The 13,178-nt window shown below is 45.7% G+C and overlaps 1 long non-coding RNA gene across 1 annotated transcript; it reads left to right on the top strand.

Annotated features, from left to right (window-relative positions):
- The first annotated feature begins 6,320 nt into the window (after positions 1-6,320).
- On the top strand, positions 6,321-7,441 carry LOC123090966 (uncharacterized). Its single transcript, XR_006442702.1, has 6 exons — positions 6,321-6,395; positions 6,488-6,568; positions 6,668-6,716; positions 6,887-6,937; positions 7,199-7,278; positions 7,358-7,441. It is a non-coding gene; the product is annotated as an uncharacterized lncRNA (long non-coding RNA).
- The last annotated feature ends 5,737 nt before the right edge of the window (positions 7,442-13,178 follow it).

Here is a 13,178-nt window from a genome sequence, read left to right as displayed (position 1 = left end):
CGTACAGACGGATCTGGTGGTACCCGGAGTAAGCATCTAAAAAAGACAACCTCTCGCATCCCGCGGTCGAGTCAACAATTTGATCTATGCGAGGGAGAGGAAAGTGATCTTTCGGGCAGGCCCGGTTGATGTGCTTGAAATCAATGCACATTCGGAGCGACTTGTCCTTTTTAGGAACCATGACGACATTAGCGAGCCACTCGGAGTGGTATATCTCTCGGATAAATCCTGCCGCCAACAGTCGAGCCACTTCTTCACTGATGGCCTTTCTCTTTTGGACGGCGGACCGCCGAAGATGTTCTTTGACTGGTTTTGCAGACGAGTCGACTCTTAGGCGATGCTCAGCCAGTCCCCTGGGAACACCTGGCATGTCAGCGGGCTTCCATGCAAAAATGTCCCAGTTCTCACGGAGGAACTGGATGAGCGCTTCTTCCTATTTTGGGTCGAGTGTTGTGGAGATGCGGGTCGGAGCTGCTTCGGGGTCGGTCGGGTGAATGTGAACAGGCTTCGTCTCACCGGACGACTGGAATGCAGACTCTGTGGCGGGCTTCTTGGATCGCAGTAAGTCACTCGGATCTGCGTTTTGCTTGTATTCTTCGAACTCGACCGCTGTCACTTGGGAATCGGCAATCTTGGAGCCCTTCTGAAAACACTCCTCTGCCTTTTTCCTATCACCGGTGACAGTGATCACATCTTTGGGACCGGGCATCTTCAATTTGAGGTACACGTAACATGGTCGGGCCATGAACCGTGCATAGGCTGGTCTCCCCAAAATGGCATGATATGCACTTTGAAAATCCACGACCTCAAACGTCAACTTTTCTTTGCGAAAATGCTTTGAATCGCCAAACACTACGTCCAAAGCTATCTGGCCGAGTGACTCGGCCTTCTTCCCTGGTATAACTCCATGGAAGCTCATGTTACTAGTGCTCAGTCGGGACATCGGAATGCCCATACCTTTCAATGTGTCTGCATACAATAAGTTCAGCCCACTTCCACCATCCATCAGCACCTTTGTCAGTCGAGTGCCTTCGACAACTGGATCGACCACCAAAGCTTGCCTCCCGGGGGTGGCAATATGAGTCGGGTGATCAGATTGGTCGAATGTGATGGGTGTTTGAGACCACTTCAGATAATTTGCCTTTGCTGGGGCAACCATGTTCACCTCTCGGTTAATCACTTTCAGTCGACTTCTGCTTTCCACATCTGCAAAGATCATCAGAGTGGAGTTGATATGCGGATATCCTCCCTCACTGTCCTCTTTGTCTTCGGCCTTGTCCGACTCCTTCTCCTTGTCCTTAGACTGTTTTCCCTGAAACTGCTGGATCAGGAGTCGACATTGGCGAGTGGTGTGCTTTGGGTAAATGATATTCCCCTCTTCATCTTTCTTCGTGTGAATGTGACACGGCATATCCATCACGTCGTTCCCTTCTTTATCCTTTACCTTCTTGGGGTTCCAGGATCCTTTTGGTTTCCCCTTAAACTTTCCTTGAATCACGGCCAGAGCCTCTCCAGGAGCTGCCGGTTCAGCCTTCCGCTTCTGTTTCCGACTGGTGTTTCCTTTTTCCGACTGACTCGGCTTGTGCTTGCCGCTTCGGAGTCGGTCTTCTTCTTCGCCGTTGGCGTACTTGGTAGCAATCTCCATCATCCGACTCAAGGTCATGTCACCGGTTCGACCAAATTTCAGACTCAGTTCTCTGTTCTTGACGCCGTCTTTGAAGGCGCATACTGCCTGATGATCAGAGACATTTTCCACAGTGTGGTGTAAAGTGATCCACCTCTGAATATACTCTCTGAGAGTCTCATTAGTTTTCTGCACGCAGACTTGCAACTCTGTCAATCCCGCTGGTCGCTTGCAAGTCCCTTCAAACGTTCTGACGAACACTCGGGACAGATCTTCCCAAGTGTAAATGCTGCTAGGAGGTAATTGTGTCAACCATGCCCTGGCAGAACCTTCCAACATGAGGGGCAAATGCTTCATGGCCACCTCGTCATTCCCACAACCGATCTGAACTGCCACTCGGTAGTCTTCAAGCCAAGTTTCAGGCTTAGACTCACCAGTGAACTTGCTGACTCCTGTCGCCAACCTGAAATTGGGGGGGATAACTGCGGCTCTGATAGCTCTGCTGAAACATTCAGGACCAGAAACATGTACTCGACTACTCGAGGGTACATCTCTGTCGAGTGCGCCTCGATGGGCTCTGTTCCGGTCGACCAACCCTTGCACGATAATGGATCGTGCGTCGAAGCCTGGCTCTCTGGGGTCAACTGGAACCCTACGCCCAGTACTGTACTGACGCCTATCATCTGGCTGCCGAGGAGCGTAAGACCCACCCCTCGGAGGGGAATAGGGCACTCGACGCCTATCATCTCGGTCGAGTCTGTCGCCATATTGATCTCGCCGATTCTCACGCCCTTCGCGCCGCGGAGGCGATCTGGGGCTGTGAGCCGACTGAACCGTATTCACAGTGACAGATCGACTGTGAATTCTGTTGCACGACTGAGACACGGCTGAATTCTGATCTCCTGCTGCCCGGAGTAGATCCCTGATCTGCAGCAAACCTCTGCCAGCTTCCGACTGCGAAGGTTGAATGGACTCTGCTATACGGGTCGCAGCTGCTAAATTCTGAATTGGGGTTCGATATACCTGAGTCGGCGGGAAGAGTTGACGTCGACTGGTGTCGGGAACTCGTTGCCGCGCGCGCTCGTCAAGTGCTCGCTGAAGGTTCTCCAGTCGAGTGCGCTCGGCCAAATTGGCCAGTCGCGCCTCCTCCAAGGCACGAGCCTCGGGGGTTTCTCCTGCGATGGGAATACGCAGGGGATCCTCGTTCCTGCGGCGAAGCTCTTCTCTTTGCAGAGAGTCGAGTGGCTCGGGCTGATACTCTTCGTAGCCTCGTGCAGGGTCGCCGCCGTCACCTGCTCCACCACCACGGGCGAAGCCAGGAGGGCTGTGGGGCCCGTCGACCATCAAGATTTCCGCCGCTGGATCACTGCTTCCGCACTCGGATGCAGTCTCTCCGGAGCCAGTCGACTGATCGAACAAGCCATAGAGAGATTCGTTGGGCTCGATTGCCGCAACTTGTGTAGTGGCCGACTGGCGAGCCACCGCGTGACTCACCCATCGCTGAAGCCTCGACCGGCCTGAGCGCTTGCGCTGGCGGGAGACCGGGAGGGTGGACGATGGAGGAGCTGACCGATACTGGGTCGACGGTTGCCGCAGCAGAACGCCGCGGACACATGCGCGAAAATGCGTCGCACCGCGGACGGGGAGCGCATCTACGTCGAGTGGAGCCTCCTGGAGCCATGCGGAGTCGTCGGCGATGAAGGTGAGAGTGCCGAGACGGATCTCTTGACCCTCGACCAAAACTCCAGCAGACACCATGATGAAAGTACTCGGAAGAATCGCAACTTCTCCACAAAATCGCTAAAACACCTGCCCCACGGTGGGCGCCAACTGTCGTGGTTCTAAGTCTGACAGTAGAGTGGGGGGTAGGTATGAAGAGGCAAGGTCCTAGCTATGGAGAGGTTGTAAGCACGAAGGATGTACGAGTTCAGGCCCTTCTCGGAAGAAGTAACAACCCTACGTCTCGGAGCCCGGAGGCGGTCGAGTGGATTATGAATGTATGAATTACAAGATGCCGAACCCTTCTGCCTGTGGAGGGGGGTGGCTTATATAGAGTGCGCCAGGACCCCAGCCAGCCCACGTAGGAGAGGGTTTAAGGTGAGTTAAGTCTGGGGCGTTACTGGTAACGCCCCACATAAAGGCCTTTACTATCATAAAGTCTACTTGATTACAGGCCGTTGCAGTGCAGAGTGCCTCTTGACCTCCTGGTGGTCGAGTGAGTCTTCGTGGTCGAGTCCTTCAGGCCAGTCGAGTGAATCCTCGTTGGTCGACTGGAAGGCGACCTCTTCTAAGGATGTCCTGGGGTAAGTTACTTGGATCAGGTCTATGACCCTACCCTAGGTACATAACCCCATCAGGTCGCACTCTACCGGTGGAAGTACTAATTACAGTCGGATCTTCAAAGTCAACTCCAACCAAATCAACATGTATTTCTCTTCGAAAGATCGGGGCACCATTGTATGTATTACATGCCATGGATAAGAGGAGAAATGGAGATGGAAGGTGGACCTTGGGGGAGGGTGATGTGACACACATATAGCAGCAAGCACGAATGAAAACGTGCAAAGGTTACCGACCTATGTAAAAGTGGTGGAGAGGCCTATGAGCTAGATACCGGCAATCTAGAAGAAGACACTGAGGGTGATTTTGGTGAGGCGGTCGGGCAGGTTGGCAGCGATGCCGTTGCAGAGTTGCAATCACCTTCTTCTTACAGCCCTGCTGCCTCTTGCTTTGCTCCAGTATTGCGTGCGTCATCAACAATGTGTGCTATATATGGTGGGAGACAATGACCGAGTTGGAACCTAGAAGCAGGGGTAGGGAGCCAAGTGGGCAATTTGTTGTTGGGGACGTCGATGATTTGGATGGGCGGGAATTCCAGATGTTTCAAGAAAGGGGCCGATGTTGGAGGAAGCGGTGAAACAAAAAGGCGAAAGCCCACTAGATCAGAACCCGGGATGCAAACGGGACAGTGGCTATAAGCCTAAATTATTATCATTCGTAATTTATTTTACTCAATACTAAAGTAGGTGATCCTTGGTACTAACGCGTAAACATGGCACCTCAATATGTCATCATGCATTGAAAAAAGATGTCATTTTCAATCTATTATGTACCTTGTATTAAATAAATATTTTATAGTTTCAACCTATTATGCCATTTAAAGTTTCTGTTATCGCATTATTAATCGAAATGTCAACGTTTCAGTCCAACAAGCTTTTGGGAGGGGGGGGGGCGTCATTGCACCGGACACTATCATGTCATGTGTATCTAGAAACATGGCGTGGTACTTTGCATACAATTTCTGAGTGGAAGAACAAAGACGGGATATTGTGATACCCATATTAGACTATCTACTACTCCGCCGGCTCCGTCGTTGGGTGTGTTCAAGGAGGTCGCAATCTATCGGTGGAAGTACTAATTACACTTGGGGCATTAGGTAGGTCACCGCTTGTCTCATCTTACATCATGTATGTCATTTAGATTTAGAAACATATTGTATGATGAATTATCTCTTAGCGTGTTATATCTGGCAGTTAATATGTCATGCTCCTAAAATTGTGGAGTGATTAAAACTGAACTAGAAATATATATATATATATAGCTCAAAATGCCATCTTTTACAACAGATGGAACTATCTTATCTTTCTAAGTGAGAGATCATCTCTTAGCTAAGAGAAGGCAAATATTTTCTCATTTCTCTCTCATCCAACTCAATATGTATCATGTGGGGCATTGCTAAGATAGCGACATTGACAAACACTAATTGACCAATTAATGATCATGAACGTATATCGTCCAAATTCTACACGTAAAAGGCTTGACTTGATGTGTTGAGAAATTAAATTTTATTCTGATATGCAACGACCAAGGAAACATCTACCATATATATACACATCATCTAGTCAAATCAAGAAAAATTGCGCCATGACAGTTATTTATACCATCTGCATACCAATAGCTGTCTATGAAGAATATCAAGACCTAGCTAGCCAGAGAGCTATTACATTAAGACTTGTGCTAATTTGATGGCAAGATCAAGGAAATTACACTCGACCAGACCCGTATGGCAGGATATTATGTTCACACCATGAGAAATACATGGTTTTCCTAAATAATGAACCCGCAGATTCTACTATGTTTTGTTAAACTATGAAAAGCCAATACCATGGTATTTGTTTTTCCTCTTGTCCATGCGTATAAGGAGTAGTACATTTTTCTTCAGTTTGGAAAGGTGTCTCCTTTTTAGGTGAAATATGGTGGACATTTGCCATCCTGAACCATGGACACGAGGATCACCTCCACATGTGACGGAAAATAGTACATTTCCCTCTTGGTTTGTCATGGAACTGAACTATATAAGGCGCATTATTGTAAGGTGAAAAAACTGTTAATACACTTTCAGATAATTATCTGTTTTATTCTGTGTAATTTCTGGTTGCATACGCGATATAAATTTTCTTGACTGAGCACATCCTAGCAAATCTAACTAGGTCAAATTAAAGATTCTTCAATGACACTGCCACCCATGAGAATGTATACATCGGCGCAATTAATTAGTTCTGCAAATAGAGTGGAATATACAATTTTTCCTCGAGAGACGTCATGATCGTCCTAATTACATGCAATTTCTATGATTTCACAATCCTTATAAGCCTATAAAAGGCGAACTTTTCCCAAGCGTTTGGCTATCAATAGCTCAAACTTGCTGCAGACGCCCAGTTAAGAATCAAGGGTTCTCCAAATCCAAACAACATGGACAGCAAGCCGGACGGTAAGCTAATTAACCTCCACTTATCATAACAGTATATTGCGTGCATGCAGAGTAGCTCTATTTACATCTTTTGACACGCCATATATATGCAGTGCCTCCACTGAAAACTAATTCAGATGACCGTCCAACGTATGTTGCACCACCAGATGTCTCAGCATCGCCTTCTGACGATGGTTAGTACCGGCCGCCGATCTCAATTGCTCATTTGAGTAGTACTATCCCAGTCCCATTCATTAACCAATTAAATTTCATATCAATTATTTGTTATGCAGTGATGCATACTGATGTGCCGACCGAAAAGTTCTGACGCCGGGAAGAAAGGTATTCATCCTGTTGGATACTATCACCATCGCCAGCCTCTCCAAATTTGCCTCATGTTACATTGATAAGCATAGCCAGCCTCCTAACATCTTAATCCCATGCATGCATGCAACTGGTTAAACTGATCGTATCCGTATACTACTCTCTAATTGATTGATATTGCCGTGTAGTTGTGACACCACATAACGCACCTGCACAGCCGGCAGAGGAATCTTCTACTGGTTAGTATACTCAACTACGCAAACACTCAAGCTTACTATTACGTCTCCAAGCAAGAGCAGCTACTGAGCTACACACTCGATCAGTCGATCGTCGTGTGCATGCATGCATGCCCCATCATCCACGTCGGACTTGTTTCGATTCCCTGCCCACCTTCTGAACTAGCTTTCGCATCCCTGTTCTCCAAAAGACTTCTGTTAATCTTTTTCTTCCATGACCAAATAGTCAATGGATTCTCTAATCTTTTTCTTCCATGTGTGCAGGTGCAGCAGCTAAAGCTACAAGTCATTCCACACCGCCGCTGAAGGTATCAAGCAGCACAAAACAAAACAACCCAACCTAGGTATACGAACTATAATTATTGCATATATTGTGTGTGTGGCTCCGCAGAAACCTGACACGCTGAAATTTTATTTTGTTAGACAAGGTTCCAAATTATTCTCAGCGGTGAATTCAGGATTCACAGATATATTTTAATCCTCTCGTGTGGATGGATGAAGTTAAGAGGTGATACGTATACTGAATACTCTAATAGTGTGTAAGAAGTTAAGAGGTGGAACAGAAATATGTATCAATCTATTGCATGTTTATAGTTTGTACTTCCTTTGGTGGATTTGTTCACTGCCTTAAGTTGGTATGCTGGTATTGTATTGAATTCACATGTACTAATAAATTTGGATTGTACTGAGTTTATCTTCTTTTTTGCCATGGAATTAATTGTATGTTTTTCTTCTCAAACTTGTGAATTTTATCTTGAGCCATGTCAATACATAACTTTTATAAGCCCCTCATCAGATAAACAAGTAATCTATCACATTGACCTCAAACAAATTGAATACATTTTCATGGAAATTTATGTAAGTAATACAAACATTTTGGGGGGTTGGGAAAAATAACAGGTGACCCGCGGTGGGACCAGCTACCTATTATACTAGTCAAAATAACACCTGGAATTATTCAAAGGAATTTCAAATTTGCCAAAATGTATCTAAATTTAAGGAATTCGAGCAAACTTTCTAAAAAAAATTGTAAATACAGGTCGTTTTTCTTCTCTAGGGGGAAGTGGGACATGTAGAGCTGGTTACTGGAGAATACGCCAAGTGAAAAATCTCTAAGTAATACAACAAGAAATTCCTTGCACAATGCACGCATATGCCATGTCGCACTGTTTGTGAGTGGCTCTTTCATGCTGACGGATGGGTCCGTGTGGTCGGGCAAGGATTCTCGGGAACTCTGCCAGAAGGATTATTTTTGCTTCATATTGATATTTGTTCATCTGTACCGAAGCTCTTCTTAATTATAATGAGCCAATTAGCGAGAACACAACTAACTCACCACATAAATGAGTTAGAAAGTTGAACTGGGATCGATTTAATGAAATAATGATTGCCGGTGATAGAGCAATATTATCGTTGCCTTGGTTACAGTAGAAAAACAGGCATGCATATCAGTATGACAGTACCTATTCCATTGAACTATTTTTTATTTGGCTGTTTATCAATCAGCATGTATGTGAGCTCGGGATCGAAAACTATATGTCCTCCTCCTCTACTTCCTTTATCAATAGCTCTAACAAACTCCGAGCAGCCATGTGCAACCATCGCCTTCCACAGGTCAAGATCCCGAGCTAGAAACAACGACTCCTGAGTCCTGACAAGCCAATGATTCTGCACAATTAGGATCAATGGTGACCTTGGTCACCAGGATGGAAGCCCCCAAGAAAACCCCTCCTACAGGCCCAACATCCCATCGTGACCTCTACATGACTACTGAGAAAAACACATTATGGTTGAAATTTCACTTACCATATTTATAGAAGCATGATGGAACTGTGTGTATCCTATCCACAGTCCAATTGTGCATGTAATATTTACTCGTATTCTCTCCATCCGAAAAATATATCTTTTTTATCCATTTTGATGACAAGTATTTTCGGATGGAGGGAGTACTAACTAGTGCAGTTAGAACCGACTCCAGTAACGCCAACTCGCGGGCTCCTGCTGCACGCTAGCCAGAATCGGAGGGACACCTGCTATGCCATGTATGGATCCGCAGTTTCTACTATTTTCCTAAATAAGATTCCGCAGTTTCTACTATTTTCTTAAACTATGAACAATCCAATAGTACATTTTCCTTCAGTTTGTATCTGTTTTTTAGGTGAAATATGGTGGACATTTGCCATCCTGAACCTGGACAAGAGGATCACATCCATATGTGAAGGAAAATAGTACATTTCCCTCTTGGTTTTCATGGAACTAAACCACATATGGTGCATTACTGAAAGGGACAAAAACCCTTAATGCACTTTATAATAATTATCCATCTTATTCAGTGTAATTCCAGACGGCATACACTATATGTATTTTATTTTATTTTATTGAAACTCAGGCAAAAGATTTGCCACATCGAATAATTAAGCAGAAGAGAATTGCCCAGTAGATTGAGAAAAAATTGGGCAAAAACCGTTACAACATGGCCACATATGGACTACTCCCGAAGCATGAATCTCCACGACCACCCCTCCAGACAAGCAAATAACCCCACTACAACCACAGACCTCAGGCCCACGGATCACAACGTTTCAAAAGAACCACCGTCGAAAACACATCAAAAAATACATCAGACAAGACACAACAACCCGAAAAGAAGAGAACAATCTGTCAAGCAGTCACGAACACCTTGCTTATGGCGCCACTCTTCTTGATTTTTCTCCCTAATAATTTCTCCTTCAGGATGACGGAACGATGGCTAGCGCACACCCTCTTGCTCTTGTCCCTGATTGCCTCCTACTTCAGTAAGAAACCAGCTATCTTGCTAGATCTAGGGTTAACAAACTCAAATATGGCCATTAATTCTCAAAAAAAAAAGAAAAGAAAGCCTCAGAAACTTGCGATGTAGCAACTGATATCACAACCTCATTACTCACAGGAACCACCTGAACGACGGGCTCAGGAGGTTGGAAGACAACACCACTGATGACCCACAAGTATAGGGGATCAATTGTAGCTATTTTCGATAAGTAAGAGTGTCGAACCCAACGAGGAGCAGAAGGAAATGACAAGTGGTTTTCAGCAAGGTGATATCTGCAAGTGCTGAAATTGTAAATAACAGAGTAGTTTGATAGCAAGATATTGTGTAACGAGCAAGTAATGATAATAGTAGCAAAAGTGCAGCAAGGTAGCCCAATCCTTTTGAGGCAAAGGATGGGCCAAAGCGGTCTCTTATGATAAGCAGAGCGTTCTTGAGGGTACACGAGAATTTCATCTAGTCACTTTCATCATGTTGGCTTAATTCGTGTTCGGCACTTTGATAATTTGATATGTGGGTGGACAGAACCTGGCCCATGGGGAAGAAGTAGTAGCCAATGCCGAAACTACTTGCTTGCTTTTACTTTCCGATGCCAACGCCAACAAGTGCTTTCCTGCCTCGAAAACGAGTACATACGCTTTCTCCGATGCTTGCTCTTGTTACGAGCTTCTACCCGACCGATTAGCCCAGAGCACTAATACGCTTTCTTTCCTCGAACAAGTACCTTTCCTTCGAACGAGAATGCCAACTGCTTCCTTCCAACAATCCCATACGAATACGAATGTACGAATGACAGGCCCTTCTATTCCCTTCCCTAGCTTTCGTGTTTGAGTAGTAGCGCCAGATTTCGATTCGGATGCAAACTTAGCACAATGCCCGGTAAGCTAAAAAGTTGAGTCTACATCTCTGGGAATGCAACGAACTTCTACTTCTAGATAGGTCTAATAGATAGACGGCTAATAGATAGACGGGGGGGCCACTAGTCCTGTATTGCGGTAGTTCAATACATACTGACAACGGGAGAACGAACCCAGTACCTATAGTACAACAAACACCAGCATTACTTGCGTCACTAAATTGAAGCATAGAAAGAGGTGGACCGCGCCTTGGATAATTGGTCGGATACAGCTGTAGACCGCAGAACTCGATCGGACACACAGGGTACGGTACAGAACTCCTCAAGACACAGTAGTCAACTGCTTCACTCCTACGCATTATCCTTTCTTTGAAAGGCAAGATTAGGGAGCCAATTGAGTGAACAGACGAAGTAGCTTGCTTTGTACTACCGACATCTTAATACGATATTCTTTGCTACCTTTTCCAATGACAAGACAGACTTCAGAACTGATTGGACAGCAGAGTCGATAGCTTACTTGGGACTACCGAAACTACCAAAGAGCAGCTCTCATTTTTCTAAAGAGGAGGTGGATTTCAGTGATAGTGAAAAAGAGAGACCAACAGAAGCCCTATCTGGGCGAAGCAAGCCAGTGCCAGTGCAAGGAGCAAGCTTACCTGCATCTGGAGTGGAGTGATCCAGTTCCAGCGCTATCATAATATGACATTCTAGGGTTGGCACACCAGAGAAGATCCCGAAAAGGGTGGTACATTTTCAACTACTTCACTCGAGAAAATCGAATGCATTTCCGGGTCCCATCCTCACCTGCTTCTCTCTTCTGCATGACTGTTCTGTTCCCTCCTGGCAACTTAGAGAAGTCAAGCATTCTACTTGTGATCTGTCAACTCTGACCCACAACTAGCGCTAGGGAAATGCTATTCTCGAAAGCAAGGGATTGAGTGAGATATGCAGCAAGCAAAGAAAAATGGAACCCAGCAACCCGGAAACTACAGAAGCCTATCTAGCTTATACGATCACAGAAATGAGAGAAGGAGAACGAGAACATCCACGGAAGATGGTGATTCCAGATGGCGAGGGTTCTTTCCCTATCAATCTGCCCTGACCCATCAAGCTATTCAGCAGCAATCCAGCCAGACTACTTTAAAGGGTGCCACTAGACTCTGACAGAAACATAGCCCTATGACAAGGATACCCATCATTCCTATCCAAGGACTGGTCCAATTCTCTTCATTCACCATATTTAAGGGGATGCTTGGGGGCCCATGACATCCTTCCTAAACAGGAGCTATTGATCTAACACCTGAGCCATATTTATTGTGTGGAGCAATCCGGTTGCTAAAACAGGAAGAGCTTCTAAGTTCAAGTCCTGATCCCGAGATCAATGGGTTTCCACTTATGTCCGGACCGAAAGTAGCATATATGAATTAAAGGGAGATCTAATCAACCGAGCTGGGTGAGGATTCTGAGATTATGTATTGGTCATTGGCTATAGGTGAATATAATTAGGTTCGTTGATCATCCAATATGACCCGCATCAGGTCGCGCATTAATTAAGTGGTGGGCTGTACGAGCGGGAAAGTACGGGCAGTTGCATGTTTCCTTTGTTTCAAAACAATGTGAAAAAGGCGGGTGTGATGAAGTTGGGAGGAGGGGGCAAGGTATATAGAATGTGAACAATGGGTGGAAATCGGAGAATAGTGCCAGAACAGCCGTTGCACAAATATGAGAAATCAAGGGTCGTGGATGGTGGAAAGTATCGAGTTGTTCTAGTTCCTGGCCTTGGTGGTTGGCCCATGCCCGGGGGATACTATGGCGCATCTCTTGCTGCGGGAACTAAACAAGTTGCCAATAATAATAGATATCCCATAATACTTTTGGGCAAATCCAGGACGGGATATTCCTCGATTACAGAGGAAGCAGTTGCGGGCTCAGGTGCTAGTGTGGCTAAATCTACATCAATAGCAGGATCAGGATACGATGCTTACTCGAAATCAATATTCCCCGGTTTCTTACGAGATAAGATATGTATGCCGGTCCAACTAAAGGAAGGGTGGTTTTGAGCTTGGGTTTCAGGCGCCGGGCTTTTCTACTGATGAAGTGTGGTGCGCATCTAAAAGAGTGGAATATCCCGTTCTGCTATCAAAGAAAGAATTGAATCCGCTGCTTGTTTTTCTAGCTATCAAATCCCTTGCCCAACAGGAACAGGATCTCTTGCCGGCACTGGCACGAATCGAACTGCGGATCAGGCGTGTGGAAATGAATCTCTTGGATGCTCTGGGATTGGGGAAGCGAAAGCAGTTATCGAGTCAAGTCTGGGAAGCAGTCGAGCTACTATGGTACAAGAAGAATCTGTATTCGCAATGAGAAATAACATATGGAATCTGCCACCTAAAACAATAGGAATAGGCTTGCTTGTCCGCTCTTAGATCGGTTCATAGCTCAGGCTCTGGTTTCTAGCAGATGTGAATGAATTCATTTCTACTCTACTCCGGGGAATGGCCTATCATTCGTACATTCGTATTCGTATTGGATTGCTGGAAGGAAGCAGTTGGCATTCTCGTTCGAAGGAAAGGTACTTG

The sequence above is a fragment of the Triticum aestivum genome, chromosome 1A (genome assembly GCF_018294505.1).
Source record: "Triticum aestivum cultivar Chinese Spring chromosome 1A, IWGSC CS RefSeq v2.1, whole genome shotgun sequence".
NCBI lineage: Eukaryota > Viridiplantae > Streptophyta > Magnoliopsida > Poales > Poaceae > Triticum > Triticum aestivum.
Note: the sequence above shows the minus strand (reverse complement) of the source record. Positions and strands in the feature narration are given on the sequence as shown.